The following is a 22353-nucleotide window of genomic DNA, read 5'->3' on the forward strand; positions in this document are numbered from 1 at the left end:
CTACAGTTCCCTCTAGCACCATATTAGCATTGTTATGTCCGGGTGCTTCAAAATATGCTACCATCCTGTCCCTTCTTCTTATCAGTGTTTTCATATGTTTTTCCTTCGCCAGTTATGTGGAGAACCTTCTTATTCCTTACCTTATCATTCCATAAAATTTTCAACATTGGTCTGTAGCACCACATTCCAAATGCTAAGATTTTCTCATGTTCTGGATTTCCCACAGTTCATGTTTCACTACCGCACAGTGCTGTGATCAGAATGTACATTTTCAGAAATTCGTTCCTCAAAATTAAGTTCTATGCCTGATACCAATCGATTTCTCATCGCCAGGAATGGCATATTTGCCTGTGCTAGTCGGCTTTTTATGTCCTCCTTATTTACACTACCGGCCATTAAAATTGCTACACCAGGAAGAAATGCAGATGATAAACGGGTATTCATTGGACAAATATATTATACTTGTGGTGTCACCGCCAGACACCACACTTGCTAGGTGGTAGCTTTAAATCGGCCGCGGTCCATTAGTACATGTCGGACCCGCGTGTCGCCACTGTCAGGGATCGCAGACCGAGCGCCACCACAAGGCAGGTCTCGAGATACGGACTAGCACTCGTCCCAGTTGTACGGACGACTTTGCTAGCGACTACATGGACGAAGCATTGCTCATTAGCCGAGCCAATAGTTAGAATAGCCTTCAGCTAAGTCAATGGCTACGACCTAGCAAGGCGCCATTAGTAACATTGCATGTATCTAAAGAGTCTCACTTGTATCACCACAATCTCCAGATGTACCAAAAGGATGGATTAAAGTTAAGTATTCCAGAAGCTACGTACTTTTCTCTATAGCACTCATTACGTATCCTGTTTCAGACCCGCTTTAGCTTAGCGCGTGCCTTTCGGCTTCCTCTCATTGTGTCTAGGCTGTCTTGTCTAGACACAACAATACTAGAATTGACATGTGATTACATTTTCACGCAGTTTGGGTGCATAGATCCAGAAATCAGTACCTAGAACAACCACCTCTGGCCGTAATAACGGCCTTGATACGCCTGGGCATTGAGTCAAAGAGAGCTTGGATGGAGTGTACAGGTACAGCTGCCCATACAGCTGCAACACGATACCACAGTTCATCAAGAGTAGTGACTGGCGTGTGGTGACGAGACAGTTGCTCGGCCACCATTGACCAGACGTTTTCAATTGGTGAGAGATCTGGAGGATGTGCTGACCAGGGCAGCAGTCGAACACTTTCTGTATCCAGAAAGGCCCGTACAGGACCTGCAACGTACGGTCGTGCATTGTCCTGCTGAAATGTAGGGTTTCGCAGGGATCGAATGAAGGGTAGAGCCACGGGTCGTAAAACATCTGAAATGTAACGTCCACTGTTCAAAGTGCCATCAATGGGAACAAGAGGTGACCGAGACGTGTAACCAATGGCACCCCATACGATCACGCCGGGTGATACGCCAGTATGGTGATGACGATTACAGCCGGCCGGAGTGGCCGTGCGGTTCTAGACGCTACAGTCTGGAGCCGAGCGACCGCTACGGTCACAGGTTTGAATCCTGCCTAGGGCTTGGATGTGTGTGATGTCCTTAGGTTAGTTAGGTTTGATTAGTCCTGAGTTCTAGGCGACTGATGACCTCAGAAGTTAAGTCGCAAAGTGCTCAGAGCCATTTGAACCATTTTGAGGAATACACGCTTCCAATGTGCGTTCACCGCGATGTCGACAAACACGGATGCGACCGTCATGATGCTGTAAACAGAACCTGGATTCATCCGAGAAAATGACATTTTGCCATTCGTGCACCTAGGTTCGTCGTTGAGTACACCATCGCAGGCGCTCCTTTCTGTGATGCAGCGTGAAGTGTAATCGCAGCCATGGTCTCCTAGCTGATAGTCCATGCTGCTGCAAACGTCGTCGTACTGTTCGTGCAGATGGTTGTTGTCTTGCAAACGTCCCCATCTGTTGACTCAGGGATCGAGACGTGGCTGCACGATCCATTACAGCCATGCGGATAAGATGCCTGTCATCTCGACTGCTAGTGATACGAGGCCGTTGGGATTCAGCACGGCGTTCCGTATTTCCCTCCTGAACCCACCGATTCCATATTCTGGTAACAGTCATTGGATCTCGATCAACGCGAGCAGCAATGTCGCGATATGATAAAGCGCAGTTGCGATAGGCTACAATCCGACCTTTATCAAAGGCGGAAACATGATGGTACGCATTTCACAACAACGTTTCACCAGGCAACGCTGGTCAACTGCAGTTTTTTGTATGAGTAATCGGTTGGAAACTTTCCTCATGTCAACACGTAGTCGGTGTCGCCACCGGCGCCAACCTTGTGTGAATGCTCTGAAAAGCTAATCATTTGCATATCACAGCATCTTGTTGCCGTCAGTTAAATTTCGCGTCTGTAACACTTCATCTTCGTGGTGTAGAAATTTTGATGGCCAGTAGTGTATGTGCCCTCTCTATTTTCGGAATTTTGTGGCTGACATTTTCTCGAAAGTCGCCAGTCTCAGCTTCTAGACACCAACATGAATAATCGTTTGATTGCCACTCCCCCCAATGACTTTAGAAATTCGGATGGAATGATGTCTATCTCTTTTGTCTTACTTGATCTGAAAGACTTCCAGAGGTATTTTAAATTCTGACACTGGATCCCCTATGTCATCTATATCGACTCCAATTTCTTCTTCTATGATATCATCAGACAAGTCGTCCCCTTCGTAGAGTCCTTGAACGTTCTCTTTCCACCTATCAGCACTCTCCTCTACGGTTAACAATGAAATCTCCATTGTACTCTTAATGTTACCACCCTTGCTTTTAATGTCACCGAAGGTTATTTTGACTTCTCGGAATGATGAGTCAGTGCTCTCGACGATCATTTCTTCCTCGAGTTCTTCACATCATTCCTGCAGCTATTTCGTCTTGACTGAATCATATAGCGTCTTATTCTATAAGGGGCATCCAAAAAGGGTGGACGCAAAATTAAAACAGCTGAGGGCATTATAATGTCGTAGTATAGTGAGTAATGTGGGATCTCTACACGAGCTCTGGCGTCCCAAAAATGCGGCTCGAGGGGCATGGACGCACACTAACGTGATAAGAGTGCGAGCACGTGCACTGTCCGACCGCCCACTACCGTCAATAGTGCAGAAAGCAGAAATATGGAGATTCAAAAGAAGAGCAAAATGGAACGGAAATTCATCGAAGAATGGCATAATTATATAGAGAGCATTGCGCATCCTGTGCAAGGATCAAGTTGTGGCACAATCGATTCAGGGAAGGAGTGATGTAACTGGCCGATGACGCACGATCTAAGAAGCAACACCACATTACCGATACCACTGCCAGCAAGTGGATACACTCACTACTGAAGACTGGCGAATCACTGTGTCAGCCACTGCCCCAGATTGAACGTCGGAATTGCAATGTTCAGTCTGTGCTCTCCGTACAAATGCACTACATCCCTTTGCCCTTCTCGACTGTTTTTGCTCTATTTCTCTGTTTTCAGCACTACGACTGTCGTCACTTGGGTGTGCATATGTATCCCTCTACCTGTCAGTGTGGGACCTCTGAGTTCTTATACGGACCACACGTCATCCCGTAGGCAATAACATTAAGATCCCCTCGATGATTTTCATTTCATTTTACAGTCTTCGACTCGTTTTATTATGAATGCCTCTTACAGATCTTCGGGCAGTTCCCCTCAGAACTCATACTAGTCTTCTCGTATACCCGAATCAAAGTCCACTTCCATCGAGGAACAGGGGTGAGATACCAAACATCTTCGTTGCTCATGTCGCCTTTTCAGTCTATGTAGCCTTATGTTTAAGAATACTCTTACCTCACTGTCGACTATTTATGCGCAGTGCGTTGTATTTTTTTGCGTTCAGAATCAATTGCCAGATCCTTTACCAATCACTTTTCCTCAGCGGGTCTTCCTACAACCTGCAACTGTCTTCTGGTGTTGCCACTTTCCTGTGGACAACTGCGACTTCTGCGAAAACTGCCATGCAGCTTCTTATGTCATCCATTCGATCATTTATTTATTTTTAAAGCAATAACAGTCCTATCCCAATTCCTTCGGTTACTACAGGAATTACCTTTACATCAGCCAGTTTTGTTACGTTAAGGTCGGCGTCTTCATACAACCCACCACTACCGCACTGTCTGAAGAAAAACGTGAAACACCCAGCAGAAATGTTCGAATGACATTGTGATCTCACATACGCACATACCTTCGGCGCAGTTGCCTCAAGTTTAAAAGAATGGTTGACCATGTACTGTATAGATATGTATTCGTCGAACAGTTCGTAATGGGAGGGACCGTCCGTGTTACACAGTAACTGTCAACAAACTTTTAAAGAAACGAAAACTACTGCATGCCAGCTGTAAAACAAAGCATAGGACTACATATAGAGCGATGCTGAGTAAAATGCGTTTGGCTTTTAAGAGAGTAATGCGTGAAGCATTCAGTGACTACCGTAGCTGAATACGGTCCTTCACAAAACCCACAGAAATTCTTGTCATATGTAACGGCTGTTAGTAGCAGCAGACATACTGTCCTGTCCCTAGCGAATGGGACAGGGATCGTAACTGAGGACAAAAAAAAAAGCTGAAATACTTAATTCCGTATTCAAATGTCCCTTTAGAAAAAAAACCCAGGAGAAATGTCCCAATTTAATCCTCGTACCATTGAAAAAATGAATGAAATAGGTATTAGTGTCAGTGGTGTTAACAAAAGCTGAAATCGTTAAAAGTTAATGAACCTCCAGAGCTCGATGGAATCCGTCTCCGATTTTATACTGAACTGCCGGTGAGTTAGCGCCTCTTCCAACTGAAATTTATCGTCGATCCCTCGACCGTAAAATCTATGCCACGTCCTTAGAAGAAATCGCGGGACACGCCTGTTCATAGGAAGGGTAGTAAAAGTGATCCACAAAACCACCGTTCAGGTCCTTGACATCGATTGGTTGTAGAATCTTATAACAGTTTCTGAGCTCAAACACGAAGGTTGGAACTTAAATAGTGGCAACACTGCTGTGGAGACGCTATGCAATGAAATCTACTATTTTTGCTGATAGCACACGTTTTTGATATACCCACCTTATCACCGAGCAAATTGACTCGCCCGTTCCACGTCTCCGGCGTGCGTGCAATCGGGGAGGGGGGGGGGGGGGGGACACAGCCAGCGGTCTAAAGTAACGGTGTCATTAAGTTTTCGAAACAGCAACAACGGAGTTGGATCAAGATTGAATGTGCCAGAGGTCGTAGAGCATGACAGTGTCATCATGGTCTTCAAAGAGGAGTGCGGGGAATCGGCATTGCCGTACGGAACAGTGGCACGTTGAGTAAAAGCCATCAACGAAGGTCGGCAAACTGGCAGATATGCGTCGGGCAGGTCGTCCTAGCGTCTGTGGAGAAGAAGTGCATGCTCTTCTTGCGTTAGTGGACCGTGATCGACGCCATATGATTCATGAGCTCGCCCACCAAACCGGATTAGCGCATACGACTGTGCTTCTCATCCTAAAGGAACGCCTGGGCATGCGAATAATTGCATCACGATGGGTTCCCCATAACTTGACGAAAATGGAGCACCAAGTGCGCGAAGGAGAGGCTTTCTTATGCCGTATCGTAACACTGGATGAGACATGGGCCATATCGCACGAGCCAAAACTGAAACGCCAATCCAACGAATGGCGTTATTATGGGTCGCCGCAAAAGTCGAAAGTGCGTCAGCATCACCTGCGACTAACTTTGTGAAAGAAGCGAAGACATTTTCTGCGCAACCCACCCAGTATTTTGCACGATAATGCGCGGGCTCATACAGTGCAAGCTGTGGCTGCTCTCTTCGGTCGATGAGACTGGGAAGTACTGTACCATCCACCATACTCCCCGGACTCAAGTCCGAAGATGAGGGAAACACTTCGTGGCATTCGCTTCAGAACTGTTCCAGAGACTCGACAGGCAGTAGACCGTTCCACTCGCACCATCAACAGAGCAGGCTCTGTTAACGGTATACTACGCCTTCCACATCGCTGGCAACGAGTTCTACACAACGCTGGCGACCACTTTGAAAGACAGTAACAGGTGCAAACATGTAACTCTTTTGTATCGGTTGTGAATAAATAGTTGCCACTATTTAAGTTCCAACCTTCGTATAATGAGTATCTCGAACAGAATGACCTCCTCCATGACAACCAGCATGGATTCCGAAAACATCCACCATGTGGTGCCCAACCCACACCTTTCTGACATAACATACAGAGGGCTTTCGTTGAAGGCTGTCCGGAAGGTGCAGTAACTCGGGATTTCCGAGAAAGTACTTGTCTCAGTACCACACCTATGCTTAACGTCAAAAGTATGATCATGTGCGTGTCAAGTGAAATTTGTGGCTGAATTGCGCACTTTTTGGTAGGGAGGACTCAGCATGTAATCTCAGACGGAGACTCATCGTCAGATGTAGATGTAACCTCGGGGGTGCGCCGGCGAAGTGTGTGTGGATCCTTGTTTGTGTTGTATATTAATGAGCTTACGGACAATGTGGATAGTAACATCAGGCTTATCGCAGATGGTGTAGTTACCTATATTGAAGTACTGTCTGAAAGAAGATGCATAAATGTTCATTGAGGTATTAATAAGATTTCAAAGTGGTGAACAGATTGGTAACTTGATTTAAATATTCAGAAATGTAAAATCGTATGCTTCAAAATACGAAAATGACTATAACATCAATGAGTCGCTGTTGGAATTCGCCAACTTGTACAAATACCTGGGCGATACACTTAGGGATATGAAATGGAATGATTACTCAGACTCAGTCGTGGGTAAAACAGGTGATAGACTTCGATTTATTGATGGAATACTGGGGAAGTAAAATCAGTCTACAAAGGAAATTGCTTACAAGTCACTCGTTTAATGAACTGCTACGTCGCAAAGAAAAATTAACTAACTTGATCTTTGACTTTGACACAGATAAGACAGGTACTGCCTTTAAAGCCTCTTTCGATTTTTTGCCTAGATTCATAGATTTTAAAAAAATTGTTTACCTATCTAATGTAAAAATTCTGTGAAAAATTTAACTATAGATAAAATACGTTTTTTCCGTGGCTGCTGTAAGCAGAGAACGGGTTAGGTAGAGGATGAGTTGGCGGTCGAAGGTTTCCATTTCTTCGGCTCCCAGAGAATGCCAGGCAGAGTCGGAGAAAACTGCTACAACTCGGGATGAAAACTCCGTGTCTCGGACAGCTGAAGACTCACAGTCGCCGTACGATTTTCTGGAAACACTCTCAGAATGAGAAGGTTGAACAACAGTGACAGAATGATATCTTCTCACTAACAAACTGGTCGCTTAGGGAGCGTCTTCAACACACAAGCTGACTGCGCCGTTCGCCCAGTATTGTTAATTTGCGAAGAAATCAGTCTACACTGGATTGCTAAACACACTAATTGTTTTATGAAGTTTCGGGGATAAATAATCGAATTAAAGTTCGTGGACGATATTTACCTTCTTTTTCATAAATTAATATTTTTATTCTTGATAACTGCGGTTAGAAGTTGTATCTCCCCTGCACTTCAAATTACGTCTATATGCCAACTTATCTGACCCCAAAAAACAATGTCCAATCGGCATTCCCTATCTCCAACAAGTACAAAAACCATAGGTGCTCTTTTTTCGTAGCAAAGAGCTTTGTCGTCTCAATTAGGGTACAACATCATCGCTAGCACTCGCAGTCCAAATATTAGAAGAATATTACATTAAGTAGGAACATAGTGTTAGGAGGCGTAATACAGTTTTGCTTAAATCTATAGATTCAGGCTGATTATGGTTCTATGATATTGAACGAATGCAGATAAGGGCATCGCTAGTAGTTTCTGGTTTGTGTGACTGTTGAGAGAGTGCAGCCGAACTACAGAAGAAAATGGACTCATGGAGACAGAACTAAGAGAGAGAAGCTGTCAGCGAATCATTCTTACCCTACTCTCTACATGAATGGAACGAGAAGAATCCCTAACAAATGATACATGTAGGTGTACCCCTTGCCATGAACTTCACGGTGGTTTTGCAGGGTATACATGTAGACTCAGACGTAGATGAGATGTAAATAACTAGACTGCAGTTCTCCAGTTCTCCGTGACGGGAAGAACTGGCACCAGTGTGCGTTAGTGTTGTTTTTAGCAGGCCTGGTAGGGTTTATAAGGGTCATGCACAGCATGAGGGCTGAGTGATCACTGTGAAAGTCACGGAGACGCCGCATACTTGTGTGAGATAGGGTTATCAGCATCTGACAGAGTTTGAAGGAGGCCTCGTTGTGAGTATCCATTTGGCCAGCTGGTCAAATCATACTTTATCCAGATTTGTGGGGTAACTGGATGAGTTAACGCCCTGATGTTGGACTGCATGGAAACGTGAGGGTATGCACACTCCTCGACAAGGTTCCAGTCGACAATGTCTGATCACCAGCCCAACGTAGCTCCTTCACAGCTGCGCCTTCCATCCGAGGTCAAGCAGTGGACTCTTTGCGACATACAGTGTCTTCTTGTACCACAGATCGGAGACTAGCAGCAGCAGTACTGGGGAATTACCATTCCACGAGCAGACTGTCGTTAACACCATACCACGAACAGCTGGTTTGGAGTGGTGTCTGGCCAGAAAGTATGAACTGCTGTTGAATGGCGTCACATTGAGTTCAGTGATGAATCGCGGTTCTGCACTGTCCCAGATGTCCAATATCGGCGCGTATGACGATCTGAAGAGAGATCATACTCTTCCAGTGTTCTGAAGAGGTACAGCATCGATACTCTTGGTGTTATGGTGAAGGTAGCTATCGGGTATGATTTCAGGCCACAGCTGGTATTGATTCGGGGAACTATGACAGCACAACGGTACGTCACGAAAATTCAGCGTCCTCTCGTGCTACAGTATCGTGGTGCCATTTTTGAACACAATGCTCGTTCAGACCTGGTGGCTATGATTAAAATGCAGCTACCCACGAAGGTCCAGTGTGGGCTATAGTTATCGTACGGAAGTGAAACGTGGTAGATGTGCTAATGAAGAATCGATTTATGCTGAAAAAGAAATTGGTTCTAATTTTGGCCCCCAGGTGCAAATATGTCGCTGTGCAGAATATCGTCGACATCGTCGGTGCTCATGTTGAGGAAACTCTGTAAGGAGCGGTTAATAATAAAATCAACATAAAGCCTTTCTCACTTGTTTGATCTTTCTGCCCACGTTCCATCCGTAACCCATAACATATGGAAACATTTCCATACGTTTTACTTGCATTCACAGCGCCTGACTTACAGCTGGTGGCCAAGACTCGAAGAAATTTTATTTCCAGCGTAAATCAGTTCCGCATTAACACATTAGAATATCTACCCAGTTTCGCTTCTATACGATAACTACAGCCATCTCTGAAACTCTCTGAGTAGCTTCACTTTAATTATAAGAATCCGGCACGTGTCTTTACGAATTGTCTGCATGATGTTGATATCCTCCCAAGACCTGTAAGATCCCCCGATCCATCCCCGGTAGAACACATGTGGGACCACATTCGCCGTGAACTGCGTCCCAGCGCCAGTGTTCACGACGTCAACGATCAGTTGCAACAATTGTGGTCCCTCTTGCCTCAGGAGAGGATACAACGGCTTTATGGTACCCTGCCCTCCATCTAGCCCAGAGAGACTGGGTTCAAACTGTCCAGTTCTTTATAAATTTTGCTCGAGTCTGTAATCACTGCAGTAGCATCACGTACCCTCTCAACTCGTTCCGTAATCCCCTTTTCAGTGCTTCAATTTTTTTTTTTTTTGTCAGGCAGTGTATTTTATTTCACATTTAACCTAACTTGAATACAAAATCCGTTTCCAGCTGAAATGCCATCATCAGTGCGACAAGCTTCACGAGGAAATCACGAGACGATAGACTGCGGAAATGCAACAACATGTAGTTCGACAAGTGTATGAAGCGCATAGTTAGCGTCCCCTGATCCCCAAATCGCAAAAAGCCGTCTGGCAAAGGTCTGTGTCTCTATGACGAGGATCTTCTTTCAGAATCACCGATATACATAAGTGTGCTACTAGCTCTTAATATTCTCCGGCCTCATCGCCCGACCGGTAGGCAATTCGAGGCGTGGGCGCCATGAAATCGAAATGACGGCCTCCGGAAATGCAATTTATCGTGCGGGATGCGGCGGGCCAAGTTGAGATTCCTGAGCACGAAGGTGGTGCTCTATAAATAATTCCAGCTGAGCTGAGGGAGGAGGGAGGGAGAGAAGGGCGAGGCGCGCCGAATAAATTCCTGCGGGCCGCGCGCAAGTGCAGCCTGGCACGCTACTGGGGCGTGCTACAGTGCGGGCGCTGACAGCCTGAGAAGCGACCGAGGACCCAAGCGCGGGGATAGTTGTGGTACTCAAGAGGCCTGTCGCCGTAGCCAGCAGAAGATGGCAGTAGTGCTATGAATCTCCTTGCACCTTTGTATACTTGTATTCTTAATACACGCTACCAGACAGACCTAATCAGCTGAATTATAGGCCCATGTCATACACAAGGGTTTGAGGAAAGATTTTTGGAACATTTACTGTGTTCCAACATTATACACTGTCCAATTTCATTAACGTGACCACCTGTAAAAAGCCTCAATGACTACCTGTTGGAGCACGGACAGCTGCAAGATAAGCATGAAATGAGTCAATGAGATTGTAAAAGGTACCGACGGGGATGTAGAGCTATGACGACTCCTGTGCCACTGTCAGCTGTGCTATGTCTATCAGTTGAGAATCCATGTCGCAGACAGACCGATCGATGTGGTTCCACAGATTCTCGATTGAGCTTAAATTCGGAAAGCTAGTTGGTGGGGGACTACAGTAGACTCGTCCTAGAGCTCTGCGAGCTGTGTGGCACCTGGCATTGTCCTGGTGGTATATACCATCTCGCGGAGGGAAAACAAACTGCATGTGGCGATGGACATAGTTCCCGTAAACGGATGTATACCTGTATTGATCCACTGTGCCTTTCACAGTGCCGAAATTTCTCAGGAAATGCCACGAAAATATCCCCCAGAGCATAACACATACAAGGTATTTGCTTTCAGACGCTTCACGCTGTACACGCACACGGCCATGTATCCTATGCTGCATTAAACTTTAGCCATCTCAAAAGACCACCTGTTGTCATTTGGCGGCCGTCCAGTTGCTCTAGTGGCGTGTAAATTCTAGCCTTCATCGCCGATCAACAGCAGCCAGCATGGGTGCATGAACCAGGCGCCTACGCAGCGACGTTCACTAACGGTCTTGAGGAGACACTGTTGGTAGCCCCTTGGTTCATCTGGGCAATTAGTTGCTCAACAGTTGCACGTCTATTTGCCCGTACACGTCTCAGCAGCCGACGTTCACCCAAGACATTTATGGCTCTCAGTATACCACAGCTGCCTCTGCGCCGGGTTTGAATAGCACCGTTTTCCTATGCATGGTATACTTCAATCACGGCGCCAGGCGAATACTTCCAACTGCGGCCCGAAAGCCAACAATTACGCAAATTTATTCTTCACATAAATCGCTGTGTTTTCGCATTACGACACCGACTGCAGTGTTGTGTCCCCCTCCCCTCAATTGCTAATGTTGTCACCTGCCGTTGTAGGCGGAGATGATATTAATGTCACTGTATTGTACATTATGTAATCAGCAAGAATTCATGTAATACCGTTCTTTTGAAACACAACTGGCTCTATTTTTGCTTGTTGTTAACGATATTTTTTCAAGAGTCCATATTCCTTAGTCTTAAGTTGTTCATTAAACACCCTTAATACATTGGAGGTGATGTTTCTAATAATGTCAACGTTTATGCAATAAACGTTGAAAATTTGCCTTGACCCATTCTGTCCCGTGAATGAGGAGAACGGGAAGTATGCAAGCATTTTTCTGAAAAATATAAAAAAAGAAAAATACGCAAAATGCAATTTTAAGTAGTTTTCAAGTAAGGTACTTTAGGTAATTCAAAATGGTAATTACTCATACCTTTAAGACGTGTTTTCTTGGGTTTCTTTATTTTATAAAAATTGGTAATCATTAAGTATCCCATTTCACTCCGAGTTTCGCTACAGTTAAATTACTCTTTAAGTTTGTGGAGCCCATACTAAATAGGACTAACAGGCTATATTGGGCGTATTTAAAGAAGAGCTATACGAACTGTCGCAGATTTGTTTTACCCCTTGAGGGAGTGTCACGGAGTTGCTGAAGAAACTAAAGTATCAGACGCTTGAAGATAGGAGCAAACTATCCTGTGAATTCCTACCTATGAAGTATCAGGAACAGCTTTAAGTATTGATTGTAGAAATACGTTACAATCTTCTTGAGTGGCAACCATGGGGTCGCAAGGATTACATTAATTACAGCACTCACCAGGTCATGTAAACAAACATTCTCCCCCAAGTTCCATGCGTGAGTGGAACGGGATGAGACCCTAATAACTGGTACAATGGGAAGTAACCTCAGCGATCCATTTCACAGTGGTTTGTGGAGAGTGGATGTACTTGTGGGTGTAGAATACACTCGTTGAAATTCTGAAGATGGGAGGCGTAAAGTATACACAACGGAAGTTTAACTGTATCTTGCACAGAAATCACACAGCAGTTGTAAGAGTCGAAGGATGTGAAAGGGTAGCATCAGTCGGGAGGGCAGTGAGGAAGGATTATACACAATCTACGAAGTTATTCAGTCTATACATTAATCGAACAGTAAAGAAACCAAGAAGAAAACTAATAGTAATTCTGTCAGAGATGTAGAATGCCATGTAAGTTCAGATTAACAGAATGAATAGTCTCTTGAAAAGAGGATATTTGAGGAACATAAACAAAACTTGAGTAATGCAGTAAAAGCAAGTTGGGTGAAACTGAGTAAATTATATTAGGAAATGAGCCGTTCGCTATTGCAACTAAATTCATGTAGGACTGTAGTCTAATTAAGTAGTTTTATGTCACATTTTAATCACACTAACGTATAGCTGATGAATAGCATTGCTTTCCTTCACAGCTTGTGCGTAGAGGAGATAAAACTGAGAAAAACACGGCATATTTTTAGCTTACTACGTAACCCAAACCTCATTTTCTTTTCATGATGTAGTGTACACCGTGACACAAGAATATTTGTACTTTCTCGCTTCCCTTAAAAAAGTAATAATCATATTATTTATTTTAAATAATTCAGCTGAAATTCAGTCAGAATGGCACCGGAATAAAGGATATGTTTAATTACAATGTAAATAAAACAAGTGTATTTCATAGGAGGACCGCAGATGCACCACCTGCTAAACGTTTTTACATACGATGACATGGAATAGATCTGTTTACGTGCATAGAAAGAAGATATTTTCTTCACTAGAAACATAATTCACACGAAATTGTTTAAGACCTTAACAATGTATGTAACTGTCAGCTAACAATAATGTCATTAATAAAGACTAGTTTTTGTATATAACAATTTACTTGAGCCTTAATCAACAGCCGGCCGGAGTGGCCGAGCGGTTCTAGGCGCTACAGTCTGGAACCGCGCGACCACAGCAGTTAAGTCCCATAGTGCTCAGAGCCATTCGAACCAACCCATAGTGCTCAGAGCCATTTGAACCTTAATCAACAACCAGTTCAGCCGTAGATCGAAGCGAAATGTTGCAAGAGAAGTGTACTTTAAAGGTACGTTACAGATGGATAAATGGTGTCAAGATATGACATATAAGCCGAGGAAGCATCGAAGTTGGTAAAAACATATTTGTTATTTGTTCTGCTGGGTTTGAAGTAATATTATCGCTGGAAAAATCAATTTTTATGTAACCACTACTACTTTTAGAAAATGATTCCTATTTAAAACTATAACAAAAGGTCAGTAGAAAATCGCATTCGTTTGGCTGAACAATCTTTTGAATTTTTCCTTTGTGACGTCCATGCTAGAGACATTTGACAGATGGTTTTTTTGTCTATGTAGTGGTTGTCTCCATCACAGGTCGCAGAACGCATTAAAAATCTCTCAATTAGCGGGTACTCATGAGATGTTATTAAAAAGTGGAGAAAATTATGCAACTTCCAATCGGATAATAAAACAGATGATTGAGATAAGTAAAAATTATTCTGACATCTGCTGTGTATCGTTTAAGTGTTTTAACTGTGTTGAACTATTTTAAGTTGTGTCAAGGGGGTATAATATTTTTAAAATGTACGTTCGCAAGAATGTTAGAACGTTGTGGAGATACAAAGCATACGGATGTTGAGTTATCTTACCTTAAATGCTGGGAGCCAACCCCTGGTGATCGCAGTTGCTGAAGCGAAGATCGAATTGGTGCTCCACTCCTGGAAAATAGGGTTTATGCATATAGCGTCCCGTAAAGAAATACACCACTATAAGCATTTACTTGATGTGATTTCTCGTGCCGGTTCCTTTCATTAGTCAGAGCCAGCTACAAATCAAGTTCAGCAAATAATTCTTTTAAAAACGAAGTATGTCTATAAAATGCTACTTGCATTTCTTATTTTTACGTTATTTACTTTACCTTGCCTATTTACTGTTGTTATACAAAGATAGCTGACTCTCGTTTCACTTGGACTGAGGTTAAGGACGTACGCGTAAATGACTTTGAATACTGAAAAGCGATCACAAGAAGATTTGAGTAATTTGAGTGGAACCGAAGCCCTTTCAATCTATTGTTGAATGGATGTCACTAGCCGCTATGACGAATATGATACCCTTAGCAGTAACAGCACACATTCCCGTGAGTACTGATTTAATGCGTTACATCGCTACATGAAATGACTGAAGTAAGTAAGACTTTTACTGTACTTATATCCTTTCCGATAATGTTGTAGAGTTGTTCCAATTTTGCAGTTTGCAGGATTACTTAAAACGTTTTACCTATTACAGTATCTGTTCACACACTCCATACCTTGGGCGCTCAAGGAATAATATAATCGCCGGCCGGGGTGGCCGAGCGGTTCTAGGCGCTACAGTCTGGAACCGCGCGACCGCTACGGTCGCCGGTTCGAATCCTGCCTCGGGCATGGATGTGCGTGATGTCCTTAGGTTAGTTAGGCTTAAGTAGTTCTAAGTTCTAGGGAACTGATGACCGTAGAAGTTAAGTCCCATAGTGCTCAGAGCCATTTGAACCATTTGAATAATATAATCCCGATCCAGGCGCAACCATCCGCAACACGGGCTTTGTATTAAAATCATCAGAATATGCGCAAAGGCTTATTAACTTGAAATGTCCAAATTATGCCCTGTCTGTACAACTAACTATGTGTTTAAATCACTTCTTCCCTATGTGAACCTAAAATTCGACTTCCCTAAGAGACTGTACCGCTCCCAATGAAAAAATGTCTGCACTATTTTTACGAAACTATTTTCAAAATGAAGTTAAATGCCGCAATGACTATTTCTCACCATTCAGGCTCACAGCTATTGACCAACACACAGACATCTCCAAGCTGCAAATCAAAACAATTAAATTGCTGTAATACACATGAAATATATTGTCGAAAAATTGCTACGCTCACTGCGCCTCGTATTTCCATATCTCTATTCGTCAAATATTCCAACGTTAATTAGACATTCCACGCATTAAAAAAGTCTGATGTGGTGCAACGCTGTCCTCGAATTATACCGGCTGCTTACAGTTAAGCTTTCCCCATTTGACACCCTGTAACACGGAAACTAACTACCGTACGATTACCAAACTTGATAGCAGTAATGTTCAGAGTATGGGGCGCATGATATCCATGCGTCACGGCGCCACCGTCCAGTTCCAGCTGTGACCACCAGGTGCCGTGATCAGTCTTTGTGATTCATAGTCTCACACACCTGACCATTCTCTATGCAGTTGTTGACGTGTCAACATGAGCTTGGACAAAAGGAGTAGGGCATGATTGGTGAAGCTCTATTATCAAAACAACAATAATGCTGCAGCTGCACTTCGATAATATCGCCAGCTGAAAGGATTGCGAAAGGGTTCGCTTTCTCCACTTGATGTACGGAGCGTGACGAAGACGTTCGAATCAACTGGAGAACTGGGTGTCGCTCCGGGAAGAGGCCGACGACCGGTTGCACCACAGCTGGTTGATAAAATCCCTGTTGCTGTGGCAGACAATGCTGCGCGCAATTCCCGATCGTCAGGCAGTGTGCGTGCTGTGTCACGACAGTTGAACATCCCGTGGTCCACTGTACGGAAAGTGCTTCGAACCATTCTCAAATAGCATCCGTACAAGATCCATATCGTACAGGAGCTAGCACCACAGGACAAACAACAACGTGTTGATTTCACTTTCCGCTTTCTCGCAAAGATTGAAGTTGAGAAAGGCTGGCCCTTGACCATCCTATGGATAGACGAAGCTAATTCTTCTGTGACGAGTGAGGTGAACTCACAGAATTGCCGAGTGTGGGAAGCTTCACCTCCAGTCAGTGCACATCAAGTTCCTCTGTCAGCTGAACGTGTCACCGTATGCTGTGCCTTCACAGCTACGTTCATCACTGGCGCATTATTTTTTCAACAGATTGGCGCTCAAGGACCAAAGACGTGCAGTGTGACTAGCCAGCATTACTGCGATGTGCTTCTCCAGCAAGTCATACCCGCACTACAGGAGAGACACGCAGTGAACGCAACAGTTTTTATGCAAGATCGGTCTCCATCCCACATCGTTCGTGAATTTCACCTGCTTCTCCGAAACAAAAAAAAAAAGGTTCAAACGGCTCTGAGCACTACAAGACTTAACTTCTGAGGTCATCAGCCCCCTAGAACTTAGAACTACTTAAACATAACTAGCCTAAGGACATCACACACATCTATGCCCGAGGCAGGATTCGAACCTGCGACCTTAGCGGTCGCACATTTCCAGACTGTTGCGCCTAGAACCGCTAGGCCACTCCGGCCCGTTCCATTGAATAAATGAATGAAATAAGTATTAGTGTCAGTGGTGTTAAGAAAAGCTGAAATCGTTAAAAGTGAATAAAGATCCAGAGCTCGATGGAATCCGTCTCAGATGTTATACTGAACTGCGGGTGAGTTAGCGCCTCTTCCAACTAAAATTTATCGTCGATCCCTCGACCACAAAACCCATGCCACATCCTTGGAAGAAAGCGCAGGACACACCTCTTCATAGTAAGGGTAGTAAAAGTGATCCACAAAACTTTCCTTATTGCTGTCTCCTATCAGTACTTGGTTCAAATGGCTCTGAGCACTATGGGACTTAACATCTATGGTCATCAGTCCCCTAGAACTTAGAACTTCTTAAACCTAACTAACCTAAGGACAGCACACAACACCCAGCCATCACGAGGCAGAGAAAGTCCCTGACCCCGCCGGGAATCGAACCCGGGAACCCGGGCGTGGGAAGCGAGAACGCTACCGCACGACCACGAGATGCGGGCCTCCTATCAGTACTGCAAGCTACTATTGTCTACACGTACAGTCTACGAAAGTTTTCACAATCTGTCTGAGCGTTCAAGCTAACCAATAATCTTCTCTAAATTTCATCAGAAGTAACTGGGAAGCGTTCCGCACACCAGTTACACTAATAGTCTGCCGATAAAGAGAACACTATTGCGTTGGAGTGCAACAGATGCATCTCACACAGAAGAGTGTCAGTAGCAGTGTACGTAAGAGGAAACTAAGTTCATGAGTTGGCGGTCCCAAGCAACAGACTGTATAAATAATAATAGACTAAGACAAAAGAAAAAAGGTGTACCACGAAGGAATCAGCCGAATGAGGCGGAAATCGGTATATGTGATGAACATGTACAGACAAATAAATGGTTACAGTTTCATAAGAAACTGGGTGATTTATTAAAGAGAAAGTGCTTCACGAATTGAGCGAGTCAATAACGCAGTGCTCCACCTCTATCTCTTATGAGAGCGATTACTTGGCTTGGCATTCGCTGACGTAGAATTGTTGGATATCTTCTTGAGGGATATCGTGCCAAATTCTGTTTAATTGGCGCTTTAGATCGACAAAATCCCAAAGGCCCTGTCCATAATGCTCCGAACGTTCTGAACTGGGAAGGGATCCAGCGACCTTGCTGGTCAAAGCAAGGTTTGGCAAGCACGAAGACAAGCAGAAGAAGCGCTTCGAACGGAGTTCTGATGACAAGAGTAGACGCGATTAGAGACGCCCCAGACTTTGGTGGGATACAAACCATGAATGTCGCCCACCATACCCGCGACAACCAGAAATAATGGAGCAGTTATGTTCTGGGGTGCGATTTCAGTTCATCGTAGGATCGGTTTGGTTATCATTCGTGGCAACCTTATAGCGTAGCGGCACGTCGACGATATTCTACGTCCCATTTCATCGCGCTTTATGTCAAGCCATCGTAAGCTTACGTTTCAGGACCTACTGCTTTTCTTCGTGCTTTCCCAACCCTACCTTGGCCAGGAGGCTCCCGAGATCTCCGGCCAACTGAGATGTTCAGAGCACTATGGGCAGGGCCTTCGGATTTTGACGTCCTAACACACCAATTGGACAGAATATGGCACGATATCCCTCAGTATAACATCCAACAACTCTGTCGATAAACTACCGATCTCCATTCGATTCGAATAATTGATTCGTGGTGCGTAGTTCTTTCCGTCTGAGAGGGTACTGCGACATAGCTCGTCTCACAAGGCTAGAAAGGAAATGCTATAATATGGACCCCATTTGTTATTGTGGGTGTGTTTGCAAGTACTCCCCGTTTGAAATTAAAGCAGCAGGGGGGAAGTATGATTCTAACTACTGCTTTCAACTTTTTCTGCGTTTCCATTTCACAAACTGTCGGCAGCATGTGGAACTAATACTGCGCGTGTGTTCAACTCTTTGCCAGCAGTTTCCTGCTTCGAAGTTTCGACCCCCTCCCACGCTGCCAGCCGCGTCAGCAGAGTGCAAGCCATTACACGGCGGTGGCTACTCTCCTCGCAAACGATAATTACTCGCAGTTATCTCTGTTGTTTAATGCAGGCTTTATCTTGAGCTGATGAAATTCCGGCTCGTGAGAGCGTGTAGCGCCACTAGCTTTTTGGAGGGGAGCGCTACTTCTTTCTCTCTCTTTTTGCAGCGGCGGCCAGCCCCTGTAGCTAACGCGGTGGGAAAGCAGCGACAATTACGCCTCCTCTCCGCTCCCCGGCCGCTCTTAGCACAGCAGCCAGCGCTGGCCACTTGTCAACACGCGCGCCGCGGCCGTGTGGCGTACGCCGACCGCCGCCGCTTGCGCACGCTGCGGTGCGGCAGGGGCCTGTTTTGCCAGCGGGCTCGTTACCGCCCCGCTCCCGTATCCGGAAACTAATTAGCGCGCGCGCAGGGACCATTAAGGAGCAAAGACCGGTCAGTGGCGGCCAGCGCAAAACTGAATACGGCTACGCGAACTGGCAGCGCGCTTTGACAGGCGCTGGTGATAGATGTGGCGCGTAATCGCTGCTCCACTCACTTACTCACTCTGCGTGTGTTTACGTTTGAATGGATGTTTATATTTGGCTACTGCTGTCAGCGGCAGCTACGCAGAGGTTCATGTGAAAATAGCGTGTTTTGAATCAGAAATTACGTTTGAACGACGTTTATCTGTTTGGTCTCTCCGCGCCTGCGACGCCGAATTTCTGTCACTAATGACTACCAGTGGTTTTCACATTTAGAAAGCTGCTGTTCATTTATCTAATTAGCTCCTTTTTTCATCGAATTATTGCACTATAGGCATATAGAGATAGTTACATCAATTACAATGAGCTGCCGAAAGTCATGAAATAGCAATATGCACATATATAGATGACAGTAGTATCACGTACACAAGGTATAAAATGGCAGTGCATTGGCGGATCTTCATTTGTACTCAGGTGGCACATGTGAAAAGATTTCCGAAGAGATGACAGCACGAAGTCATTAACAGACTTCGAACGCGGAACGGTAGTTGGAGCAAGACGCATGGGACATTTAACTTAGGAAATCGTTAGGGAATCCAATATTCTGAGGTACAGTGTTAAGAGAATTCCCAGAAAACCAAATTTTAGGCATTATTTCTCACCAAGGACAACGCAGTGGCCGACGGTCTACACTTAACGACAGAGAACAGCGGCATTTACGTAGCATTTTCTCTGACAAGGGAACCTCCCCATCGCACCCCTCTCAGATTTAGTTATAACTTGGCACAGTGGATAGGCCTTGATAAACCGAACACAGATCAATTGAGAAAACAGGAAGAAGTTGCGTGGAACTGTGAAAAAATAAGCAAAATATACAAACTGAGTAGTCCATGGGTCACATATGCAACATCAACGAGTACACGAGTTCAGGAGCGCCGTGGTCTCGTGGTAGCGTGAGCAGCTGCCGATGAGGAGGTCAAAGTCCTTGGTTCAAGTCTTCCCACAAGTGAAAATTTTACTTTCTTTATTTTTGCATAGTTATTATCTGTCCGTTCGTTCATTGACGTCTCATTTCACTGTAATAAGTTTAGTGTCTGTGTTTTGCGACCGCATCGCAAAACCGTGCGATTAGTAGACGAAAGGACGTGCCTCTCCAATGGGAACCGAAAACATTTGATCGCAAGGTCATAGGTCAACCGATTCCTCCACAGGAAAACACATCTGATATATTCTATACGACGCTGGTGACGGCATGTGCGTCACATGACAGGAATATGTTGTCGACCGACCTAACTTGTACACTTGGCGAATGGGTAAAAAGACTCTTCTACCTTGCCCGATTTAGGTTTTCTTGTGGATGTGATAATTACTCTCAAAAAAGTGATGAAAACATAAGAGTTTGTCACATAAACTGAAAAAAAAATTAAAACGTTCACTCGATTGAAAATTTGGACCAAGGACCTTTCGTTCCACAGCTGCTCACGTTACCACGAGACCACGGAGCTCCTGCCATTTCCAGCGTCCTTGATGTTACCTATCTTGGCATGAACTACTCAGTTTGTATATTTTGCTTATTTTTTCTCAGTTCCATACAACTTCTTCCTGTTTTCTCAATTGATCTGTGTTCAGTTTTTCAAGGCCTATCCACTGTGCCAACTTATAACTAAATCTGTGGGCGGGGGGTGGGGGGGGGCGATGGGGGAGGTTCCCTTGTGAGTAACACAGCGTGAAATAATCGCAAAAATCAATGTGGAACGAACGAAAAATGTATTCGTTTGCACAGAGCGGCGAAATCTGGCGTTAATGGACTATGGCAGCTGGCGATCGACGCGAGTTCCTTTGCTAACAGCACGGAATCGCCTGAGTGGCACTTCTCTTGGGCTCGTGACCAAATCGGCTGCGCCCTTGGAAAACAGAGGTCCGGTCATATGAATCCCGATTTCAATTGATTAAGGCGGATGGTACGGTTCGAGTCTGGCGCAGACTCCAGTATGCCACAGAACCAAATTGTCAATAAGGCACTGTGCAAGCTGGTGGTGCCTCCATAATGATATAGGCTGTTTTTACATAGAATGGACTGGGTCCTCTGGTCCAACGCAACCGATCATTGACTGGAAATGTTTATGTTCGGTTACTTTGAGACCATTTACTGCGATTCATGGACTTCATGTTCCAAAACAACGATGGAAATCTTAAGGATGACAATGCGCTATGTCATCGGACCAGAAATGTTCGGTGCTGGGTTCCAGAACATTCTGGACAGTTCGAGCTAATGATTTGGCCACCCAGACCGCCCATCATAAATCCCATCGCATATTTATGGGATATAGCCGAGAGGTGAATTCGATCACATAATCGTGCACCGGCAACACCTTTGCAGTTGCTGGAAACCACAGAGTCAGCATGGCTCAGTATTCCTGCAGCGGGCTTCCAACGAATTATTAAGTCCATGTCTCGTCGAGTTGCTGCACCACGCCAGGCAAAAGGATTTCCGACACTATACAGGGAGATATATGGGCAACGGCCTTGCCGCAGTGGATACACCGGTTCCCACGAGATCGCCGAAGTTAAGCGCTGTCGGGCGTGGTCGGCACTTGGGTGGGTTACCATCCAGGGCGCCATGCACTGTTGCCATTTTTCGGGGTGCACTCAGCCTCGTGACGCCAATTGAGGAGCTACTCGATTGACTAGTAGAGGCTTCGGTCAAGAATACCATCATAACGACCGGGAGAACGGTGTGCTGACCCCACGCCCCTCCTATCGACATCCTCCACTGAGGATGACGCGGCGGTCGGATGGTCCCGATAGGCCTCTCGTGGCCTGGCAACGGAGTGCTAAAAAAAAAAATGTGTGTTTGTGTGAAATCTTATGGGACTTAACTGCTAAGGTCATCAGTCCCTAAGCTTACACACTACTTAACCTAAATTATCCTAAGGACAAACACACACACCCATGCCAGGGGGAGGACTCGAACCTCCACCGGGA

General features: G+C 45.0%; 1 long non-coding RNA gene across 1 annotated transcript in view; it reads right to left on the reverse strand.

The window, feature by feature from the left end:
* LOC126457719 (uncharacterized) overlaps window positions 1–22353 on the reverse strand; it is an 877017-nt gene that overhangs the window by 325779 nt on the left and 528885 nt on the right. Inside the window, exon 4 of the long non-coding RNA XR_007585514.1 lies at window positions 14276–14344. This is a non-coding gene — a long non-coding RNA (uncharacterized LOC126457719). The remainder of the gene's footprint in view (window positions 1–14275; window positions 14345–22353) is intronic.

Source organism: Schistocerca serialis, chromosome 2 (assembly GCF_023864345.2).
Source record: "Schistocerca serialis cubense isolate TAMUIC-IGC-003099 chromosome 2, iqSchSeri2.2, whole genome shotgun sequence".
Lineage (NCBI taxonomy): Eukaryota > Metazoa > Arthropoda > Insecta > Orthoptera > Acrididae > Schistocerca > Schistocerca serialis.